The sequence below is a fragment of the Tenrec ecaudatus genome, chromosome 1, assembly GCF_050624435.1.
Source record: "Tenrec ecaudatus isolate mTenEca1 chromosome 1, mTenEca1.hap1, whole genome shotgun sequence".
Taxonomy (NCBI): domain Eukaryota; kingdom Metazoa; phylum Chordata; class Mammalia; order Afrosoricida; family Tenrecidae; genus Tenrec; species Tenrec ecaudatus.
The window spans coordinates 196,094,432-196,118,088 of NC_134530.1; the positions used below are offsets into that span (position 1 = coordinate 196,094,432).

A 23,657-nucleotide genomic window follows, 5' to 3' on the forward strand; every position below is an offset into this window, starting at 1 on the left:
TGCTAGAGGTTCCTGAGACTTGATGGCTTTAGAGGAAACTGCTGGAGTTTCTAGGCAGAGATGTGAGCCCTTGCTAAGGTGGAGAGTGGGTACCATCATGGACTTCCAACCTTAGGCCAAGATCGGCATTGCTGCCTATGGGCTCCCCCAGGCCAGGATCAGGGTCGGCCCTTCTTCTCAGCACACAGTCCTTGCCCACACGTAGAGTGAAGGACAATGTGGTCAGGGGTCTGGCCTTTAGTGAGAGAAGGACTGGGGTTCTGACCCTGACCTGGTCTCTAAAGGGGAGTGAGATTTGTCCTGAAATAACATTTAGGTTTATATGTAGTTATGCTATTATTTTGATTCATTTTTATGGATGCAGATAATAGTAATTGTATCTGTCAGAATTCAGAATGCGAAACAGAAACTGCTTTATTTATATTGACTAGAGAAAAATACACGCACACACATGAATTGAGCACTCTGGTGCCTTTGATAATGGCCCCTCTTGGATCCTGACTCTGTAGATAACTGGAGCCGGTCGTCTTCTGCAGAAGCCGTTGAAACATCACACACCCAGGCCCACAGTGACTGAGTGGGCTTCCTAACACCTGCCCGGGCAATGCGTTCCCCACTCTCTAGACAAGGGCCACGGTGCAGGTAGCCGGCTGGTAGCTCATGGTTGCCAGGCAGAGATGCTAATACCAGAGAGAAGAGCCCCAGGATATTGAGCTGAGGAGATGCAGTCACCACACAGAAGTGGGCATTTACACACACATACACAGTACACATAGTCACTGATGTAAATATGCATAGACACCATATAAGCACATGCAGATCCTTATATACTCTACCATGTACTACACACATACACAGACATACACTACATATACCTAGACACTTACACATATACTACCACACATTACAGACATACAGCCACACTATCATACACTGCACAGATACATGGACACACATACATCATGCACACATGTCACACTGTACACATGCCACACACACTGCACACACCACACACACATAGGTACACTGTGATGTATACTTTGCACACATCTCAGATGCACACATACACGCACACATGCATGACGATACATCTACTCTTCAAAAAGTGCCCAACCGTGGTATCGTACATCACAAAGGTTTAAAACCATGGTTAAGAGCACGATGAGCTGTAAGGGCTTCCAATAAATTGATTTATTTTTTAAAAGAGGACTATGAAGATGCAAGGTATGTACATGAAATAGTAACCGAAATAAGAGACGGAAAAATAGAAAGTATGTAAATCTTCGCTGACAGGCAATAGGGCACATAAACAACACAGTCAATGGAGTGTGCTCATCCTCAGGGTTGGTTTCTGTAACTTTGTTTAACTGGACAATAAACTTTTCCACAAGACGGTTCGCACAGCCTTATCACGCTCCGCCTGCTCCCACGGTTTCCACCGGGCAGCGCCCCCCTTTCGTTCTCAGTGGGGCAGCGCCGGCCACGCACAGCCCTTGCAGTGCCTGCTGGATGGTCCCTTCTTGTGTGTCTCGGCTTCCCAAACCTGGTCTTGCTCAAGTGCACGGCCAGGAACCCCCACAAGTTCTTGCCTCATCAGAGAGACAGGCAAGTTGGAGGATTTGGCGCTGATCTTCCAGAGCCGGACTTCTTCCAAAACAGCAGCAGTTTTTCTCTGCGAGCCTAGGGGGCGCTCAGGCCCAGGCTTTGGAAACGTCCGGCTTTCCTTCCAGCATTTCTAAGATCCGGTAGGGCAGGCTGGAAATAAAGGATCTGGTAAGAGGGAAGGACGACGGGGGGTTGGGGGGGTGCTGACGGAAAAGAAGGTGGGATCCTTGTGCAAGTCGAGAAGGGTCGCCATTCCCTAATGCAGAATCAGAGGCCTGGAACTGCGAAGTGATGTGTGGAAATTAAAACCCCTGAATTCTCAGAGGGAATCAATAAGGTCAATGCTTTGACCCCAGACTTCTAGCCTCCGGAAGAGTGAGACAATTCATCTCTGTTCTTAGAAGCCCCACTCTCTGTGGTACTCCATTCTGGTAGCCCTAGGAAATTCAACTTAAAACCACACACACACACACAATACATTTAGAAGCAAATCTGTGATAGCAAATGTTGACTCAGATCTGAAGGAGCAAAGGTTACCAGGATAGAGAGTTATTAGATTGATAGATACAGATGTTTAGATAGATAGATAGATAGATAGATAGATAGATAGATAGATAGATAGATAGATAACTGATAGATGGCTAGATAAATGAATAGGAACATAGATCTTCTTGTTTAACAGTATTTTTTAACCGATTCGATGTATGGTCCAACATGTTCCGAATATGAGATTTTATGGGAGAAGCTAATCAATTAGAATGTTGTTAGGGCTTCACACTTGATGAGTGTATGTCAAAAGTCTTTCTATAAAACTACAGAAGCCTCTATCCAAAACATCAAAATGTGCAGCTAGAGCCTCCATGTCTGAAAGCAGTTTCCATCTCGCTACTTCCCTGAAGAGTCCTGCACAATCCAAAATGTCAGTGGCAGTTTGGGCATCCTCAGGGACTCACATTGTGTTCCGTTTCTGTGTTCTTTGACTTTGGGAGCATAAGGGAAATCGGAAGGGGCATAATCAGGGCTACTGGGTGCACAGGCTAAGGTTAACAGCGAAATTCTCATAAGACAGAAGCAGGTACCTTGTTGTGATGGGGGGAAATTCCCCAACACAATTTTCTGGGCCTTTTGTTCACCCCTGCAGTTTTCAATTTTCTTAAGACACAGTCCTGATAAGCTGACTGACCTGTGTCCTTTGGGGAAAATATATACTATTTGAAATCCCCCAAACCCATAGCCATGATGTTAGGAACCAACTTCTCTGTCTTGAATTTAACTGACTCAGCGGATCCCCTCAGAAGCCACTGTTTTGATTGAATCTTTGTTTTTGGATTCTATTGCTAAATCCAAACTTATACCTGGTTATTATTTGTTCCCTGAAAGCAGTTAGCTTTGGTTTGTCTTCACAAAGAGATGGCAGTTCTTGCCTCCGGAATTCTTTGAGCACTCGTGTAGTCAAAAGCTCTCCGAGGCCCAAAAATTGGCTCAAAATGGAAAAGTTGCATCAAGCGAGAGTAGTTATGCCATCTGTCTGTGGACTTCCTCCACTGACTTCTGCACCCGCTGCTTCGGTGATCACATCTGTCTGTGGACTTCCTCCACTGGCTTCTATACCCCGCTGCTTCGGTGTCGACCTGATGGGCTTTCCACTATTGGCCCCTCTTTTCCTGACTTTCCTTGAAAGGATTGATCTGTCTGAAAACTATTATTTTATGTAGTTCGGCAGCCCATAGATTGTTACAAAGCTTCATTGCTTTAGAAAGATGTCTATTTGAATTTTGTTAAAATCTGATATTAGCCCTGACTTCAACATTACGTTTTTTTTTCCCATGGCACAGAAAATTCTTCTGTTTTTTAAGGTTTTCCAACCAGACGAAGACACGTGTATTCTGAGAGAGCTTGTCTACGCCTGTCCATTGATCACAGAGACATGTTCAAACATGTTTATTTTGAATAAGCTTATGCATGCATGCACTGACGCCTCGTTGCAAACCTTTTTTACTTAGATATTAGATACATATAGAAGAACATTATGCCGATGGCACGAGTCAATCACTCAGCAAAGGTATGTCCTGCTTGAACGGAGTTCAAAAATACAAATTCAACAATAGAGTGTTATGGCTTTATTGCAAATGTATCTCTTAGTAGTTTGGATTTTTTAGTTTATTTGTTTTTGGTCTTCTGGGTTTTTTTTTTTTTTAAAAAGGACACTCTCGTGTTTTCACTCAAAAGTTTTCAGGGAGAAAAAAGAGTATTAGAATGGGGGGGGAGGGAAGAGAGATAAACTTTTATGTAATTTTGGCATCTTGAAATTTAACAAATGTGTTTTTACCATATTTCTAAATTAACAGGGAAGTATTAACTAGCAGCAGAGTGGCGGGAAGCTAGAGGGCTAGCAGTGTATTTGCTACAAGTTACGAGTTACCCGGGCCTTACAGCCATCTGTTCATCTGTGTGGGCCGCAGGGTCCTCCTCAGCAAGGGCACAGGCGAACTCCTGATGCTGCTCAGGCTTCCAGCAGAGTAGAAGCCAGGAGACCCCAGGGCACCCGAGAGAGACCAGCTTGTGTCGGCCGTCAATAACGCTTTGAGCAAGTCACTTACTTCCTAGATGCCATTCGCCTTTGCAGTATCAAATGAATAATACCCACCACTCAGCGTTATTGGCCCTGAAGAAAGTGGAGGCTTTGTACTTCCGTAAAGGATTACGGCCTTAGAAACGCGCAGGAGCAGTTCTACTCTGTCCTATAAAGTCGCCACTGAGTTGGCACATCAGGGTTATTTGACTGCCAAACCAAACGATGCACATAAAATGCCTAGATATTGCCTGCCATATCATACACGCTCTATCATTTTAGATTTAGCCTCGCCTCCAACTCTGCTGGTCTACTCTTTGAGCATCCACAGATTAAAATGCTGATCTTGGATGAGAGAAGGTGACTGTAATGTTGTCGCAGGGCGCCGTGAACAGCAACCCTGTGTCCCACACTGCCTTGTCCCACCGCAGCCTGACGATGGCAGTGGTGCAGCTACGGTCTCGATCCATCGCATCGATGTCCTCTTCCAGGATCCGCTCAGACACTGTCTCTGTGTCCTTGCTTCCGTAGGACAACCTGACTGCACTTCCTCCAGGAAAGATGTGCCTGCTTTTTTGGCAGTCCATGTTAATGGTAATATTCTTTGCCAGCACCACAATTTAAATGCATTCATTCTTTTTCAGTCTTTCTTATTGGTCCAACTTCCATTGCATATGGGGCGATTAAAAATACCAAGGCTTCTTGGATTAGGTGCACCTTAGTCCTCAAAGTAACCTCCATGCTTTTCAACACTGTAATGAGGTTTTAGGCAGCAGATTAACCCATGCAGTGCATTGTTTTAGCTCTTAAACTGCTGCACCCGCGAGCAGGGATTGTGGATCCAAGCAAGACAAAATCCTGGATAACTTCAACCTTTTCTCCATTGATCACAAGTTTGGTCCAGTGGTGAGGATTTGGGTCTTCTTCACATTGAGTTGTCATCGACACTGAAGGCTGCCATCTTTGATCTTCATCAGCAAGTGCTCCAAATCCTCCTCACTATCAGCCAGCAAGGCTGCGTCCTTTGCATATCTCAGGTTGTTCATAAGTCATTCTCCAATCTTGATTGTGCATTCTTTTTCATATAATTCCATATCCCTGAATATTTTGCTCAGCATACAGATGGAATAAGTATGGGTGAGAGCCAGCAATCCTGACACGTGTCTCCATTGATGTCACACCAGGCAGTAGTCCCTTGTTCTGTTCACACAGCTGCCTCTGTCCTACAGGGTTGCTATGAGTCAGAACTGACTCAATAACCGTGAACTTGGCTTTGTTTATGTTTTTGGTGGTTCTGTTCGATTTTATATTGCCTTCTGTTTATTGTGTTTAACATGCGTTTCTGATGTCTTCATCAGTTTGACATTCATTTGTCCCTAGCTCTGCTTTTCCCTGCTTAGACCATTCCCCAAGACCCTCTTCCCTTCAGGGCTAGGTTTTCCTCATGGACATTTTTCTAAACCATCACGGGTCTGCTAGTGGCTTTCATTGCCCTTCTCCTCCCTAACTGACCACGGCAACAGAGACATCGTCATTTATTTTGTTCATCTTAGTCTAGTTCCCTCACCGGGCTGCAACTCCAAGAAGGCTGACTCCTTGGCTGTGTGTTCATGGAAAGATCTCGAATACGGACAGGACTTAGCACAGAGGAGGGGGCTCCACAAATAAGTGCTGAGTGAATGGCTCGCTCAATGGACGCAAATGGACGAAGGAATTCCTGAGGCCACCTGTCATGCATATGAAACTGCTAGCTCCTTAGGAACAGGCTTGTCACCTTTATTCACATTACCCTCTGGGGGATTTCTCCACAGTTTCTCCTACATATTAACAAGGTAAAAATTCACCCAGAAAGTCCTGATGCTTTCTAATTCTTGGGCCATCCCATCTTGCCATAACTGAGACTTAGACACACCTCCACAAAACACTCCATATACTCCGGTGCCCAATCTCAACATCTCTGCCTTCAGGGCAATTCCAACTCACAGAAACCCTGTCCACCTTTATGAGAGTGGACTGCCTCATCTTTCTTCTAAGAAGCAGCTCCTGAGTTCGAACCACTGACCTTGTGGGTAGCAAGTCCACCACGTACCTGAAAGTGCCATGCCACCGCAAATCTTTATGCACACCAGGAGGGCGAGATAAGTCTATTTTGGTGTTGTCCGCCTGAAATCAAGGAAACAGATTTAAAGCATCATCTTATTAATGACAGAATCCAGTTTAGACTTCAGTTTGACAATTCTTCCAGCCCAACAATGCTTTACGGAGAATTCTGTGTCCATGATCTTGGACTTTTCTCCTCGCATCGGGCGCTCCATTGGTGAGATGAACAGGTAAGGCATGTGTCTAAATGAAATTAACCTTTTCTCCTGGTGGCAAGTGCCCATAAAGTTAACATTTTCCTTGGATCCTGAAAAGAGAAACGGAGGAGGCGGAAGAGAGTAAGGACAGAACTGTAGTTTTCTCATGAGTTGTCATTCACACTGTGATCGCTAATTTTCCTCTCCATGATTTTTCTCTTTGTAAATGAGCAGCCAAGTGACTGTTCTTCTGTTCCAGTATGACGAGGCATTAAGTCAAACAGGCAGATCTGGCAGAAAAATATTCCAAAATAATGTTTGTGGAGCCCTGCTGTGTTTGGGTTAGCCCTCATGCTTCCTGACAATATGACTTTGTTCTTACTTCCTCTTGATGCCTGACACAAGGCTATGGTTATTGGGCGAGGCACCAGTGAATGCTCCATTCTCAAAGTCCCCGAGGTAAATTATCATTATGAAAGAAACAATAGCTTGCGTTTATGTGTGGCGGGTGTACATCCAAGGATGCCGGGTTTGATTTCCTTGCTTCCTTGAATAGTCTTCAATATGAATAGCTTTAAGATTCCCGTGATATCTTTGTTTTCTTTAAATAGCTTATCAGGGTCCGCCCCCTCCCCAGTTCAACCTAAGTAATCCACCTATCAGGGTCATAGTCCTGTCTGGAAGTATATCAGAGAAAGGTGGACAAGAGCCACTTTGTATGGAGATTCAGGCAGCAGCAGTGTAGAGCCTGGAGGGTGTGGGGTTGGCTATCTCAGACATCACTAGACCCCTCCTATGGCCCCAGGGATGGCATCTGAGATGGTGGACCAAGAATCTCCAAACTGAAGCTGCAACAACCAGCTTTTAAAGCAGGAGAAGCTGTAGACCACATAATTTTGATGCCAGGGGGCCAAAAAGGTAACTGAGGGTGGGAAGGTGGAACATTCTGTCTGCTTCTATGCAGGCTGCTGTGACACTTGAGCATACTGAGATCTTCTGAGAAGGTACCTGTTGGCTTACAGATCTGAAGACGGGGAGGAAGGGGGCAGCCGCAGTGTACAGTCACCAGCGCTGGCATGGAAGGCACAGTGGCACCGAGTTGTCCTCTGGTGGCTTCTCGGACACTGACGGTCAACAAGAGGGTCATGGCCCAAGAGGAAGCACGTGGCAATAGCACATGAGCACCTGAGGCGGCCTGGAGAGTCCTGGAAATAAATTGAGGCAGAGATCACACAGAGAGGATAGTACAAACAGTGGAACGGCCACTCCTGCTGAACACGCCAACCTATTTCTTCCCACAGTCAGGGGTAGCATGGGGAAAACAGAGGGCACAGTGGAGTTATAAAATGTTAATAGGAGGAAGGACTTCAGAGATGACCTAGTCATAAATCCTTCCTGAAATAGGTGACATGCATGAGACCCAAAGAGGTTAAGGAACTCACCCAGTGTTGCAGAGCCAAATCGCAACATAGCTAGGAGGTGGACTCAGCTCTTGGAAGTCCCAGCCCATGATACTCACAGGCTCCTCCCATTCTTGAAATGTTTGCAGGAGATGAAGAGCTTCTGCTGTTTATGGGGAGGATGTCTCTTCCTGTTGCATGTTACTTTGAGTGCATCATTGAAAAAGACATGGTAGGCAGGTCCCTGATAGCATCCACTGCGAGGAGGAGGCCGGGCCTCTGTCAGTGCACTAAGGCAAACATGCAGCCTGAAGCCGCAGGGGATCTCTGTGGGCATCGTGGGATACGTGTTGGGCTGCGAACCATCTGGTCTGCAGAATAACAGGGGCAGTTCTACCTGTCCTATAAAGTCACTGTGAGCCAGTGTCCCCTGGAGGGCACTGAGTTTTGAGTTTCATAGGAACAGGACATCAACTAGGTCTGAGTTTCAGTCCATTCAGCTTTCTCAGGCAAATGTTCTTCCTTCCACTCAGTGTTGCAGAGATTCACAAAGGAACTAGGCCAGGGTGGCACCCATCTGTGCATCTGTGAGTGGTCTTAAGTGAAAATGCTCTCGCTGTTGATTCTGCCCTTACTCTTGGTTTGTCCTGAGCCAAATGGAAGCTGTGTGTTACCATGGTTCTCTATTTCTTCATAGCATTTAGCTGAGAGGCAAGAGCCCAGCTCCTTTGCCATTCCCGTTGATGAGGCTGGGGCCAAATTCCAGAAGCCCAGGACCCAACATTCCCGATCTCACATATTCCTTTTCAGTTTCTTCACCCTTGCTTCAGTACTAATAAACCTATTCCCTAAATGCCTCCTAGCCCAAGAGAGCTAAGAGGGTGTCTTCCAGCTTTAGTGATGGACATAGTACTTTGCTAGGTACTTCCAAATTTAATTTTAAATATGCATGTATGCTTAAAAATCTGATGCAGGATAATTAGGGTGTGAGGTAGTATCGATGAAGAACACAGCTTTCCCCCAGATCCTGGATGCTTCCTCCCCCAACTACCATGATCCGAATTCTACCTTGCAGGGCTGGATAGGACAGAGGCTGTACACTGGTGCATATGAGGGTTGGAGGTACAGGGAATCCAGGGTGGATGATACCTTCAGGACCAAGGGTGTGAGGGACAATGCTGGGAGAGTGGAGGGTGAGTGGGTTGGAAAGGGGGAACTGATTACAAGGATCCACATGTGACCTCTTCCCTGGGAGAGGGACAGCAGAGAAGGGGGGAAGGGAGACTCCGGATAGGGCAAGATATGACAAAATAACGATGTATAAATTACCAAGGGCACATGGGGAGGGAGGGGGGGAAAAAAAGGACCTGATGCAAGGGGCTTAAGTGGAGAGCAAATGCCTTGAGAATGATTGGGGCAGGGAATGTATGAATGTGCTTTATACAATTGATGTATGTATATGTATGGATTGTGGTAAGAGTTGTATGAGTCCCTAATAAAATGTAAAAGAAGAAAAGAGAAAAAATGATTAGGGCAAAGACTGTACAGATGTGCTTTATACAATTGATGTATGTATATGTATGAACTGTGAAAAGAATTGTATGAGCCCCAATAAATTGTTAAAATAAATTTTTTTAAAAATCTGATGCAGTTACTACACTAAAAAATACACATGCATACAAATACAGCCCTCTCCTTTGGAAGGTCACTGTGTGGGTGGGGACATGTCGAAACAGAACAAGCAAGTGGCTACGGAGGCCCTTTCAGACTTAGCAGGTATCCCAACCTCCCTGCACTTCTGTATTCTTTCAAATGGCCCCAACACCTCCAGAAACAGACACACTCTCTTTCTTTCCCTCTCGCCCGCTGGCTCCCCTCCACTCCTTGGCCATTCATCTCCTCTCTTAGTTTGGCTTCACAGGTGATCCCAACAATAGGACGAAAGGCTGTCTTTTCATTGTTTTGCTGGCTGATTCCATCATGGCCTCATAACTCCTATGGGCAAAGCCAGAGAGAGCATGGCTTTCACGGGACCCCTACTGGTCCCACAGGAGACAGCAGCTTTGGAGCCATAAAGGCATCCTGCAGTGAGGTGGAGAACCTGAGGGAGGGGAAGAGTTTGACCAGATTTCTGCTGGGGATCCCATCCAGTGCCCCCTCAGGGCACTCCAGAATCTGCTCACACACAAAACATGCTCTTGGATTTGCCTCTAGCCTATGCAAAGATTCGATGAGAAGAATGTCAAATTCTTCCCATCAAAGAGACATCAATTTTTAACAAAGAAATGGCGAATACCGATTGTTGGACCAGGCAAGGCAAGATAATGCCAGCCAGATGATGCCCAATAGAGTTTGGGGAAGTTTTCAGAGATGAAAAAGAAAGGTCTGCGATGAAACCCTTATCAAAGGATCGAGGATGCAGGGTGCCATAAAAGCGAAAGAGGTGCTCACTGCTGCGCCTGCCACAGGAAGTCAAAAGAGTTCTCAGAATAATCCTCCTTCCTCCTAGAGGGAAATATGGTCAGCCCAGAGCCTGGCGCACACAGTGATGGCACTGCTCAAGTTCTAAAGAGCAGAGATGACCCAATGGCTATGTCCCTGTGTCCACGTGCTGCTCTGCGCTAGAACAAAGGGGACTTTGTGTTTGGGATGGAGACACATGTATGAGTCTTTTACTTCTGCTGTCTGAGCCTGACCCTATAAAGCAGAAGTGTTTGTTCTGTAGGTAGTCTTGTACATACTCCTACAGCGAGTCTTTGTCCGAGGTATTTCCACTAGTAACATGTAGGTGGGATGGTTCTCCGGAGGAGCAGTCTTCACCTCTTACAGGAAGGAGGTCAGCAGTTCGAAACCGCCCACTGTTCTGTGGGAGACAGAGGAGGCTTTCTACCCCTGGTAAGAGTTGCAGTCTCAGAACCCCCCAGGAGCAGTTCTCCTCTGTCAGGTGGGTTGCTGGGAGTCAGAACTGAATTGACTTGGCAGTGGGTTTGGTTTGGGTTAATCAGGAGCTGCAAGCTGAGGCAATGTAGAAGGTTCCAGAGCTCAAAAATTGAAAACAAAGAGCAAGAAAATCATTTCGAAAAGATGGTATAGATGCTTACACAAAATCTAAGGAACTTCAGAGCACGTGGCTATGCTATGGGAGACACATGTGTACTTTCTCCTCCACTGTGCATTGTTTTACCTCTCAACTGGGGCACGACTCCTGATGTGAGGAACTTTATGATGCTGTGAATGTCTAACTGACTGAAAAAATGCTTGGTACATAGTAACTACACAATCATATCAGCAAATAAAAATAATCAATCAGTGTGCATTAGGGATTGACTTGTGTGCCTCCTACCTGCCTCCTACCTGTGTCATCTTAATTAGGCCATGACCCCCCCGTGTTTGGTAATTCTACTCTGTTTTATCACCTGCTGTAGTATCCTCGGTGTTGTAAATCCTAACTAACCCTAAAATGCCAATGGGCTCAAGCATAACAATGATTGTGAGGGTGACATAGGGCAGGGCAGTGTTTTATTCGGGTGTACATGAGGTCACCATGTGTACCATAACACATAAGAACAACAAGATACCCCCCCGAAGGGGATGAATAACAGAAATGTGGGTGAAGGGAGACAACGGGCAGTGTAAGATATGAAATAATAATAACAATACATAATTGGTCAAGGATTCACGAGGCTGGAAGGTTGGGGGAGTGAGGGGGGGGAAGAGGAGCTGATACCAAGGGCTCAAATAGAAAATATTTTGGAAATGATGATGGCAACATAAGTACAAATGTGCTAGATACAATTGATGTATGGAATGTTATAAGAGCTGTAAGAGCCCCCAATAAAATGATGTTTTGGGAAAAAAAACAACATGATGTTAATAGGGAAAGATCAGAAGTTATGTTCATGAGACAGGCTATAATCTACAGGATTAGGTTGTATCTTGAGGCAATCTTTTTGAGACGGGAAAGTGATTAAGCAGTGAGCAGAGGTCAGAAACACCTCCGTACCAGCAAGAAAGAGGAGCTGGTAGCAGAGTGTGTCCTTTAGGCCCAAGGTCCCCGCACGAAGAGCCCCTTAGACCCAGGGAAACTTGATGACAAGACACACGGAGATCTCCAAGGGACCCTGGGCCCGCAGATGTTGAAAATGGATAAGGACCTTCCCCTAGAGCCACCAAAAAACTTCCCCTAGAGCTGGCACCTAGAATTCAGACTTCCAACCTGCTGAGCTGTGAGAGAATGGGTCTCTATTTGTCAAAGCCATCTATTTGTGGTCTTTGTGTCATAGTGGCATTAGATAAAGATGCTAGCACAGAACCAGGGTTCTTTGTAGGATCTCAGATTGTTGATCACCGAAATGCCTCTTATTTCTCCCTGAATTACAAATTTACTTCAGAGATATGGTGAGTTTGGTTCCAGACAATTTAAATAAAGTGAATGTCACAATAAAGCAAGTCACAAAAATATTTTTGTTTCCTGCTGCACATAAATATTATGTTTACACCCTACTGTCGGCTATTAAGTAAGCAATTTTTAAAAATCACTGCCATGGAGTCAATTCCAACTCAGAGCGATCCTACAGGATACAGCAGAACTGTCCTTGTGGTTTCAAAGACTGTGAATCTTTACGGGACTGGAAAGTCTCATCTTTCAGCAGCAGAGTGGTTAGTGATTTCAAACTACTGGTTTTGCTTTTAGAAGCCCGATGCATGACCCACCACACCACTAGGGCTCCGAAATGTGCAATAATTAGCATTATGAAAAGTTTTGAAATATTGTGATAATTATCAAATGTCACTGATACACAAAAGGGGTGCATGATGTTGGAAAAATGACTCAGATGAACTTGCTTGCTGTAAGCTTCTTGAGACTTCAATTTGCAGTAAGCTCGGTAACAGCCAAGCACAGGGAAATGAAGCACAATAAGACAAGGTGTGCTGGCAGTCTGGCCCTGATTAGCGTGCTGGAATGACACTGCTCAACTAGCTAGCCACTAACCACATACAACGACTCATATTTAAAATAATCAACATTATATAAAATAGAAAATTCACTTTCTTAGCCATACTAGCCATATTGCAAATGCTCAATACCCACACGGGACTAGTTGCTACTGTTTGGGACAGTGCAGAGCAGCTCCATCTCACAGAAAGTCCTATTGAACAGTGCTAGTCTAGGGTGCTTCAGAGAGTCTTAACACTTGAACTTTCCAGAGAAATATGTTGGATTTAGGGTTCTGTGAAGAGACTGGGGCGCCCCTCAGGGAACCCAAGGAGGGTTCATGAATGTGTTCTTCTGATGCTCCACTGTTTCTTCTCAGGAAAGCAAAAAGATCTGCCATACTTTTTGATATCGAGGGCCAGATAAGGTTTAACAGGTAAAGAAGTCAAATTAAAGATACTATATGTAAGTGCTTATATAATGAGAGAGAACATGAATTTCTATAAAATATTTATTGAGGAAATTCAAAACTTTATTTTTGAACATGAATTTGAATTTCATATAATGGTCAAATGAAATAAAATATTATTTATATGTTATCTTGTTTTTCCAAATAATTAAAAAATGCAAAACCCTTTCTCAGTGAATGGGATGCCCAAAAATAGGCTGTGGGCCAGATTTAGTCTGTGGATCTAACTTGGCCTACCTCTGGCCTAGGACACTGTGATGGTGTGGTAGTTACATAATCTGGTGTCAATTTGGGACTAGTAAGAGGGAATGGGGTGGAGTCGCTGCTTGATGACATCATTTGGAGGTGGTATGGAGATAAATAACTCGCTGAAGGTGGGACACACACACTCTCTGCTTGGTGTTCCTGATGACAGAACACGTGGAGCTATGCTAGATCCCTAGAACTGGAGGAGTCACTTGGAGACCCACGCCAGCGCTGAGATGCTTCCACTGCTTCTGGTTCCACAAGACTTTTCACCCACTGGCCTATGATCTTCATGCATTTGGCGCCTGTGGTTGTTACATAATCTGTTGTCAATTTGAGACTTATGAGTGAAAGGATGGTGTGCAGCCTGTCAACCAGGTTACAGTCGATGACCTCACTTTGAGGTCCTAAGGAGCTATATAGCTCACTGGAGGTGGACACAGCTCAGTCCCTGTGAGACATTCTTGTTGACAAACAAGCCACATGAAGCTACCCTGATGCAGCTAGAGCCCTGGGAGCTGGAGGAGCCACGTGCATGGCCCTGCCAGCGCTGAGATGCTTACAACGCCACTGGATCCACAAGACTTCCCACACACCGGCCTGTGATCTTCCTGCAATTGGCATTTTCGCAAGTGTTTCATGAATTTGAAGGGAACTTCATAGATTGATATCGGACATATGCGCTAACACAGGACTTATGGACTTGATCTGTACTGTGCTGGGGTTGTTTTCTCAATATACAATTGCTCTTTCATATAAATCTCTTTCCTATACATACATGTGGAGGTCCCTGAGTTTGTTTTCTCTAGTCAACCTGGTCTAATACATCTGCCTGCTCCAGGGGAAGAAAGGAGGCTTCAGAATAGAAGAGCAGACTCAGCCTGTGCTAGATCACTGGTTGTCTTCTCTCAGGAGTCAATTTATAGAAGTCATATGAAAATAGGTAGCTAACTTGTACAATGTGGGAAACTTCCTTCAAAAAGCAATAGTGACATGAAGAGATCACTGAAGATAGGGTGAAGAAATATCGCTAGTGGAAATAATAGCATCTGGGGTCTTAAATTCTTGTCTTAAAACAAGCAATCATCTAAGTGAGGTGACAGCTAAGTCCAACCAAAAGAAGCACACCAACCTTTGTGATCTAAGGATTGTAAATAATAAAATCCAAGAGTAGAGGAGGGAAAGGTATTAGAGCTTAAATTCTGTGCACACAACTTCTAAAAGGCTATGGGTGATATTAAAATCCATTTACAGTGTCCCCACTTAGATTAAGCCTCTTGTGAAACCCCTCTGACCATTGACTAGGGATGTGAATAGACAGACTGCATTGGAATATGGACTACGCAAGATGTAGGTAGGTACAAATTTACACCTTATCATTTATTCTCCCTTCTGACCCATTTTATTATTTTTTTTCTTGACCCATTTTAAATTTGTACTAATTTTATTATTTTCTGTTACCTTTCAATGGAGGCTTGTCTATGTTTTATTTTGTTATTGTTATTAGGTTGGGGGAGGGGGTTGGTATGTGTTTCTGTATATTGAATCCAGAATACATAAATCTATAGAGATAGTAACTGGATTCATAGTTTTTTGAGGTTATGGCAGAGTAGGTTAAGGAGAAATGGAGAGTTAATAATAACAAGCCCAAGAAAAAAGAAAATGTTTTAAAATTGATTATGGTGCTGATTTCACAATTCTTTTTAATATGTTTAAGTTGCTGAATTATATAATATGTGATTATATGTCAGTAAAATTGTTTGTTTTTTTAATACTGGCCAAAGGAACAAAAAACATGAGTGATGTCTGACTCACTGTCATGCTTGAGAATTGTCACTCAAAATGGAGATGACACTGCTTTCTCAGTCCAAGCAACGTTCTTTACGGAAAGAAAATAGCTCTGAGATATGAGGATGAAGCAAAATAATTACCTTCCGGAGTCAGCCGAGCCTTCTAAGGAGATTCTGGAGGCTTCTCTGGAGAATTCTCAGCAATGAGCAGTAAAAGGCAAAGGACATAGCAACAGGTGATTCTTCTTCTCCCTGTCCTCACAGCCAGTCACCCTCCGAGCCTGGAAAGGAGCCCTAGAGGTCATTATGGGGAAGAAGAGAACGAAAGAGAAAAAATGCATGTCCTTAGACCAAGTCTGACGAAAATAAAGTGAGGGTTGTGGAGTTTATTCTCATTATTATGTATTTATTTTTGGTGGAGGGTGGGTGGGGTGGAGGTTGGGGAGAGGAACGGGAGGCTAGGAGGGAGTGGTGATAGGTAACAAAGCAAAGGGCCTCCTAAAACATTCACTAGGCTGGGAATTGGGCCATCAAGATTAATTTATATATAAAGTTTAGCTTTATATATAATTCACATCACTTCGGTACCATAATTCCAATATGGCAAGTGATACTTTTCTTCTCCTGCTGACAAAAAAAAAGAATTTTTTGAAGATTAATAAATATGTCACATCTGTTTACTTTTTAATCTAAGTTGTTCAGTTAGCCACCCATTTCTGTAGCCTCCATATTTCCAATCTTTCTCTTCCAATAAAACTAATTCATAACTCTCTCCTCTGGGATCCCGGGGCACGTCTGTGTATTTTCATAGCATGTTCCTCTGTCTGCCTTCCTCCCAAAGTAGAGCTTCTTCAAGGGTTGACATCGCATTTCTCTCCGTGGCCCCTGGATCTAGTACAACATGCCTGCCACTTAGTAAGCAGTGGGATGTTTGCTATAGAAGCGAATGGGTCATGGACACTAATCCATAACATCACTAATCCATTGCATTAGCTCAATATGTTGAGAAAACAATGGGGAATGGTGAGGAGTGTGTCTGTCTGGGTGTATGCCCCATTATACACATTAAACATTTTGTTTCAAAGTCTTTAAACTCTGTGTTGGCCAAAGTTTATGTGCAAGTTCAATTCAGCCCGTCGACCTCCAGTTTATGGCTTACTCAAGGTAGTGCCCGTACTATTATTTCCACTTACCAAATGAGCAGCATAAACATAAGGAATTTGTCCATGGTCACATATAAGGTCTGTTAATTGAATCAAGGATAAGCATCCTGGTCTCCAGTCTCATCCCAAAGTGTTTCTTTTCAAGTATGTAGCGCTTTCGAGAGAATGCTACCCTCAGGAAATGTACATTCTGTGTGCTGTGAGAACCAGAAACTCATGAAACTCCCCTAAAGGTGAAGAGGCAGGACTTCTTCAATGTCTTGCCTCTGCTTTTCTCTACTCTACCTTGTGACCAATGTTGACATTCCGCCCGGTGGCCCAGAGAACGAAACCCACCTTCATTGCGCAGGAGGGAGGATTTAGATGTGTAAGGATGCATCGCAAAGGTAATAAAAGAAGTATGCAGAGAATGAAAACAATGTGGAAGTGGCTTGATACTGCTCAGATTTGAGACCTAGAACACCAAGATATCATAGCCAGTCTTCATCTCATACTCTATCCTCTCCCCAAGGCCGTCCTGTTTCCCTCAGGACAACTGCGACTCTAGTGGAGATCAGAAGTTCATGGTATGACTCATTTATTCAGAGCTAAGAAGCTGGTCACCATTAAAAATAGTAACATCATCATCGCTGCCACCATCCACTACTTCCGGTGCCTCACAAAGCATTTTCATGTTCATTTCCCCATTCTGTGCCTTCATCAGCCCTCTGAGGACAGTCGGTCCTCCCGTTAGAACATAGGTGTTGAAACATGGGCTTTTCCTTGGGCCTTGGAGTTGGCATTTTTATCATATGAAAGTCAGGACCAAGGTCCGAAATGTACTACTGGCTAACTGGAAGAGAAGGACCCTTTCAAAGAATCTGGGTTTCTGATGGTCACTTTGCTGAGATCAACATTGTGGCTGTTCCCTTTGCTTGATTTTTTTAAAGCAGTGGTTGAAATTAAAATTAGAATAGTAATCTCCCAAGTTATCCTTTTATCAAATAAACTAAGATCACTGGGTGTCATATATGAAATGATAACTAATACATGTATAACAATAATACATAGCGATCATGTTGCTGTCTTGAGATTTTCAGTCATGCCGGCCCAGTGGGTAGAGAATGAGCAGCTCCCTCGTGTTCTCTGGGCTGTGACCTTTCAGAACTAGATCCCCAGACTGGCTTCCAAGGGTCTGTGGGTGGGTTGGTTGCCAGCCTTTCAGCTAGGAGTAGCGTGCTACTGCATCTGTGACCACTGCTAGCTCTTCCAGGGGAAATGTATTTTTAAAATCTACCTTAGCTTCTAAGACACTTAAGTCATTCAAATAATCATCATTGACATTTTGTGAATGAAGATGAATCTCAGATTACTAATTTACTAATTCACTGCGATCAGGAGTCAGATGTGAAAGTGAAGTTTTTTGTGCCAACCTGGTACTCGTAAGAAGATATGGACCTTGGCTGCAAGCAGAGAATACAAGAAAGCTATTTACACTTGTGTTTTATGGATTATACCAAGGCATTCCACGGGGTGGATCATATCAAATTATGGATAGCCTTGAGAAGAATGGGAATTCCAGAACACTTCATTGTACTCGTGCAGAACTTATACATGGAGCAAGAGGTAGTTGTGCAGGCAGAACATGGAATTTTGCATATTTTATTTAATATTTATTAAATATTCCGTATTTAAATTGAGGAAAGTTATATATCAAGGTTGTATCTTCTCGCCAATATTATTCAATCTGTATGCTAAACAATAACCAGAGAAACTGGATTATATGAAGAAGAATTTAGCATCAGGATTGGAGAAAGGTTTAGTAACAATCTGCAATATGCAGGTGACATGACCTTCCTTGCTGATAGTAAGGAAGACTTGAAGCACTTACTGATGAAGATCAGGGATTACAGCCTTCGGTATGGGTTATGACTCAATAAAAAGAAGACCCAAATCCTCACAACTGGACCAATAAGTAACATCATGATAAATAGAGAAAAGGTTGCAGTTGTCAAAGATTTTGTCTTGGATATGCAACCAATGCTCATAGAAGCCCAGTGAAGAAAGTTAAAACTGAGTTGCACTAGGTACACCCGTGGCACAAGGCCTGTTTAAAGCATTGAAAGGCAAGAGTGCTCCTTTGAGAACGAAGGTGCACTTAACCCAAGCCACGGATGTTTCAATGGCCTCATATGCCTGTGGGGACTGGACAGTGAACAGGAAGACTGAAGAAGAATCTGTACGTGTGACTGGTGGTGCTGGAAAAGGATATTGACAGTACCCTGGACTGTTGAAAGGACAGACCGATCTGTCTTGGAGGAAGTGAGGCCCGAGTGCTCCTTAGAGGCAAACATGGTGAGACTTTGTCCTACATATTAGGATATATTGTCAGAAGTGACCCGCCCCTGGAGAAGGCCACCATGTTCAGTAAAGTGGAAGCGCAGCAACAAAAAGAGGAAGGCCGTGAGGGAGATGGATTGACGCAGTGGCTGTGACAGTGGGTTCCAAGGAGAGCAATGTTGAGGATGGCGCAGGCCTGGCCAGGGTTTAGTCTTTGTTGTGCAAAGGGTCTCTGTGAGTCAGAACTGACTCGGCACCTAACCACAACACCATCCCTACTGCTATCAGTCTCTTCTACCATCAGACATCTACCTACAGCGCAGAGCCAATCTTGAACTTGCACCAGCACATTCCTATGGCCTTTGATCAACGGTATGTCCTTTGGATATAGCCATTCTGTGGATCTGACCATCCATGGTATATCCATAGGTAAGTTATTTTGGAAGGAGGTGCTCTGACAAAATTTGAGAAGCAGATGTTTATTAAGAATGACTATTTGTCAAAGAGTGGGATGTGCAAACAGGACTGAACAAAGGAGGACGTCAAATGGCAAGGTAGGCCACAGAATGTCTGGGCCTGTCAGAGTATCTCCCATGCAGTTAACTGCAGTAACACAAACACTGGGCCTCTGTAGCCCTCTTCTAGGAATTCTGGGTATAATGGTGGGTTGGACTGCTAACTGCAAGGTTGGAGGTTCAAACCCACCAACAGCTCTGTGGGAGCAAGATAAAACTATCTGCTCCAGTAAAGAGATCCTCTACAGCAGTGGTTCTCAACCTTCCTAATGCTGCGACCCCTTAATACAGGTCCTCATGTTGTGCTGACCGCCCCCCCACCATAAAATCATTTTCATTGCTATTTCATCACTGTAATTTTGCTACTGTTATGAATCATCCTGTAAGTATCTGATATGCAGGATGTATTTTCCTTGTTACAAATTTGAACATAGTTAAAGCATAGTGATTCATCACAAAGCAAAATGTACTTATATATTGTGAAATATTTATTTCTGATTATAAATAAATGAAATTTTGGCTTGAAGCATGGTGTAGCATGGGTAACAGTCTTCACGCCAGATGTATGTGGACATATCTGCATGTAGGTGGAACCGCCTGGAGACGGATAGAGGAGCGATATCTTGGTTCGTAAAACCATCAGAAATATGTGCTTTCCAACGGTAGTAGGTGACCAACCACACTCCCCACAGCGGGGCAAAAGTCCTTCTTTGCTGGGGCACCTGTGAGAGGCATCTCTGTGTCTACCATACCTCCACATTGTAAAAAAAACCAAATAAATAAAAGGGAGCATTGAGTCAATTTTAACTCACAGTGATCTCGGGGGTGTCTGAATGGAACTCTGTCCATAAGTTTTTCATAGCTGGATTTGGGGCAGTGGATCACCGCGTCTTCCTTCTGACACGCCGCTGGGTGGAACTTGGGCCTACACAATGTCTGTGAGTAACCACCAAAAAGTAGAATGAGGAGGGTAAGACTGGGCCTCGTTGTCTTGGGAGATCATGCAGATGGAAGAGGGAAGCCACATTAAGATTCCAGAAGTACTGTTACTTCGGATGTTGTTTAGAAATGCATTGGTCATTAGATGGTCCTGGAATTTTTCAATGTTATTGTTTGTTTGATTTTTTTAATCGTTACGATTTCAGTTGTAAGAAGCTATCAGCTTAAATACCAGGGGAAAGCCACATTGCAACAATGGCCCCAGGGTTAATGACGGGTGGTTTTCTCCCATGCCCATCAGGTCAGTCAGAAAGCACGCCAGGTGGCAAGGTGTGCTGTGCGTCTCATTTTTCCATTTTTGTTTTGGGGAGACGAGCTGATATGTACCATTTGTTCAGAAATAAGCGTGATAGAAACTTTACAGGCCCCTTTCCTTTGCAGAAGTTAAATGTGTAGGCCACATCCAGATTTGGGGAGGGGTTTTTAATATATCTTGAATTATCCGCAGTAAGTAGAGTTGGATTGCAGACTGGTAAAAAGTAAGTAGGAGAGTGCCTATCGCCAAGGAAAAGTAACTCGGTCTGAGCTTTCTTTCGATACCCACATTATGTGCTCTGGACATATACATCTCCGACTACATTATGTAATGCTCTTGAACACCTGCCATCCAGATGGTCAGCAGTGCGGGACATTTCCAAGGACTGGTGGTCTTGGCAGGTGCCATCCAGGTGGTTCCAACTCAGAGTCCCTGTAAGACAGACTAGAACTGCCTCCTAGGGTTTTCCTTTACTTTCTTTCTTTCTTTCATCTGTCTTTTAAACATATTATTGTGAATTCAGTGAGCAGAGAGACCGGAGCTTTATACTCAGCAATTCATACATATTTGGATTCAGCTCATCCATTGCAATCCCCATGCTGTACTCTCCCTCACTTATCCCACTTCCCCCCTGTGTTTCCTGTTTTCGTGTCTTCCTCCCCGACTCTGAAGGGTGCCCTTTGCCAAATGCTTTCCTCTGGATCTTAAATAGCTGGCTATTCTCCCACGGGGGTGAGCTCAGCACGAAAGCTGAAGGATAAGGGTCCTAGCCTGGGGGTGGGGGGTAAGGGGGATCAGGGGAGATAAGGGAGCCTGGTTGCTTTTATGATTGTGAACTCTTTACCACATTTTTCTCTGGCACTATCGTGGATCCTCCACTGTGTTCCTTCTCAGAGATTTAGTAACAGTAGCTGGACACCACCGCGTTCTTCTAGTCTTGGGGTGGTGGAGGCTCATGTCCGTGTGGCTCCTTAGTCCAGTGGACTTATTCTTTCCATGTGTCTTTTGATGTCCATGACTCGTCTTTCCTCTCGACAGGAAGGAGACCAGTAGTTGCGTCTTACTTGGCTGCTCACAAGCTTTGAAGGACCCAGTAGGTACTTGCCAAATTACAACGGAGAATGTTATCTTTGTGAACCATGTTATGACAGTTGACCTTGGTTTCTACAGACGGTGATTCTGACCCCCGCAGGCCAGCAAATCGTTTCCTCGAGGTGTTTGATTGTGTCTAAGAAGTTTTCATAGGTTTGTCTCCTGTGTGCTGTACCGCATTCATGGATAGCTTTGCATCGTAAGTAAGTATACATATATAAACCTCCTTTGTCAAACCTACACATTTATATGTACATATATGCTCCCACTATCCCTCTCCCACCTATCCAGCCTGCATGTCTGTCCAAGCATCTGCTCATAGTCCCTGCTGGTGTAGGACTGTGTACATATTATAATATTTTCCTTTGCTACCCTTAACTTTTGCAACCCACCCCATTGGGTTTTCTTGTTTGTAATCTTTATGGAAGCCGATTGCCAGGTCTTTCTCCCATGGAGCAATTTGGCGGATTCAAACCAACAACTTTAGGTTAGCAGCTGAGTACGTAATGTTGTGTCCCTGGGACTCCTTTAGAACAAACAGGTTATAAGATAATCCTTAATGAAATGACAATGTTGGGACCGATGTCTGGTCTCCTGATTCAGAGGCCTACATCTTTAGTACACCTCCCTGGGACAACCCCCATCTCTCCTTTTGCAGGTTTTCATTCCTAGTGAGGAGCTCCTGTTTGGACAGAAAGACAGAGAGAGGTTCTGGAATCCTAGGCGCTGCTGAATGATGGCTGGTCTGGGTTTTGGCAATCTGTTGGTCTGGCCTGCCTCTTGTACTGCCTGCAAATTAGCTTGACCTGCCAGTCTTGCTTGAGGAAGGTATCTGCTGGCCTCCCAAGCAACCTTCTCTAAGGTAGGGGTGTGAGTTTGGCCCAGTGCTCTTGGAATATACAAAACAGAGCCCATGCATCCTGGGGTTGCTCAAAGTCTGCAGTCAGATGATTAGATGCAGCGGAAAACAAAAGAAAAGGTGCTGGATTTGGGTATGTGCCTGGGAGGATTTAGATGGGTCAGAGCATTAGGCCTGGGTCCAGTCTTTCTACACTGGCTCCAACCCAGTGCTTTCAACAAACCCTGGCAGTAAAGCCCAACCATTTCTAAGAATGGAGTTTGCTGTATCAGGAAACAAGATTTCCCAAAGATGCGGCAGAAGAAATTCCTTTATTTCTTGTTTCCCTCTCTCCTCCTCCTCCTCTCTCTTTCTCTTCCTCTTTCTCATGACAGTAAGTGAAGTCGGGTGGGTTGGGGCCAGTTCTTTATCCTAGCATTCATCTGACTTGATGATCAGTTAGCAAAATTGTCCAGAAGTAGAAGAAAAAAAGCAAAACAGTGGCCACAGGGCCCCGCCCGGAGTCTGCCACGGAAGCTAGCTGCGCTCTATGGCTCGAAGGCTCCCTGTTCCACCCAGAACCCGCCACCTTGTCTCAGAGACGCAGGCCAGTGCCCCGCCCATCACGTGACCCCCAGCATTCGGTAACAGCAAGCAACCCTCCATGAGCCAGAACATTCGCGCTCTCGCAGAGGAAGCCTGTCTTGATTACCTGTCACAGCCTTAGTCAGCTATTCCGTTTTCCGGTTCTTCAAACTGTGGGGTCAAAAGTGCCCCAAGCTGGAGCACCAAGGCCACAAGTTGGGGTGGGAGCGCCCAAAGTTGTGCCCCGAGGTCATTTGACAGCTCTGAGCCTCACACAGTTGAGACTTGAGGCTCCGCTCCAACAACTTCCCCGTCATTTGAATGCTTCTCCGAAGCTCATGAGTCTGCAGAAAGAGGTTGGCAGGCGTCCAAGAACAGGCTGTCTCAGGAGATTTCCTGGACTTCCCGCTGCTGCCGCCTGCTGCTTCCACCACCCCCCTCTTTCGCCACCGCGGGATGCGCCCAGACCAGGCTGGCACCCCATCAGCACTTCTGCTGCCAGTGCGGCAGGGCCCAGGGGTGATTCATGAGAGAGAAATATTCAGGCCCTTCATTTTTGTTGGGGGGGGGGGGGG

The 23,657-nt window shown here is 44.7% G+C and overlaps 1 long non-coding RNA gene across 1 annotated transcript; it reads right to left on the bottom strand.

Annotated features, from left to right (window-relative positions):
- Positions 1-1,205: 1,205 nt before the first annotated feature.
- LOC142437252 (uncharacterized) lies at positions 1,206-23,434 on the bottom strand. The gene is made up of 5 exons (XR_012782189.1): positions 23,210-23,434; positions 15,457-15,596; positions 7,483-7,679; positions 6,267-6,340; positions 1,206-1,755 (listed from the first exon to the last, which is right to left on the bottom strand). It is a non-coding gene; the product is annotated as an uncharacterized LOC142437252 (long non-coding RNA).
- Between the last annotated feature and the right edge of the window lie 223 nt (positions 23,435-23,657).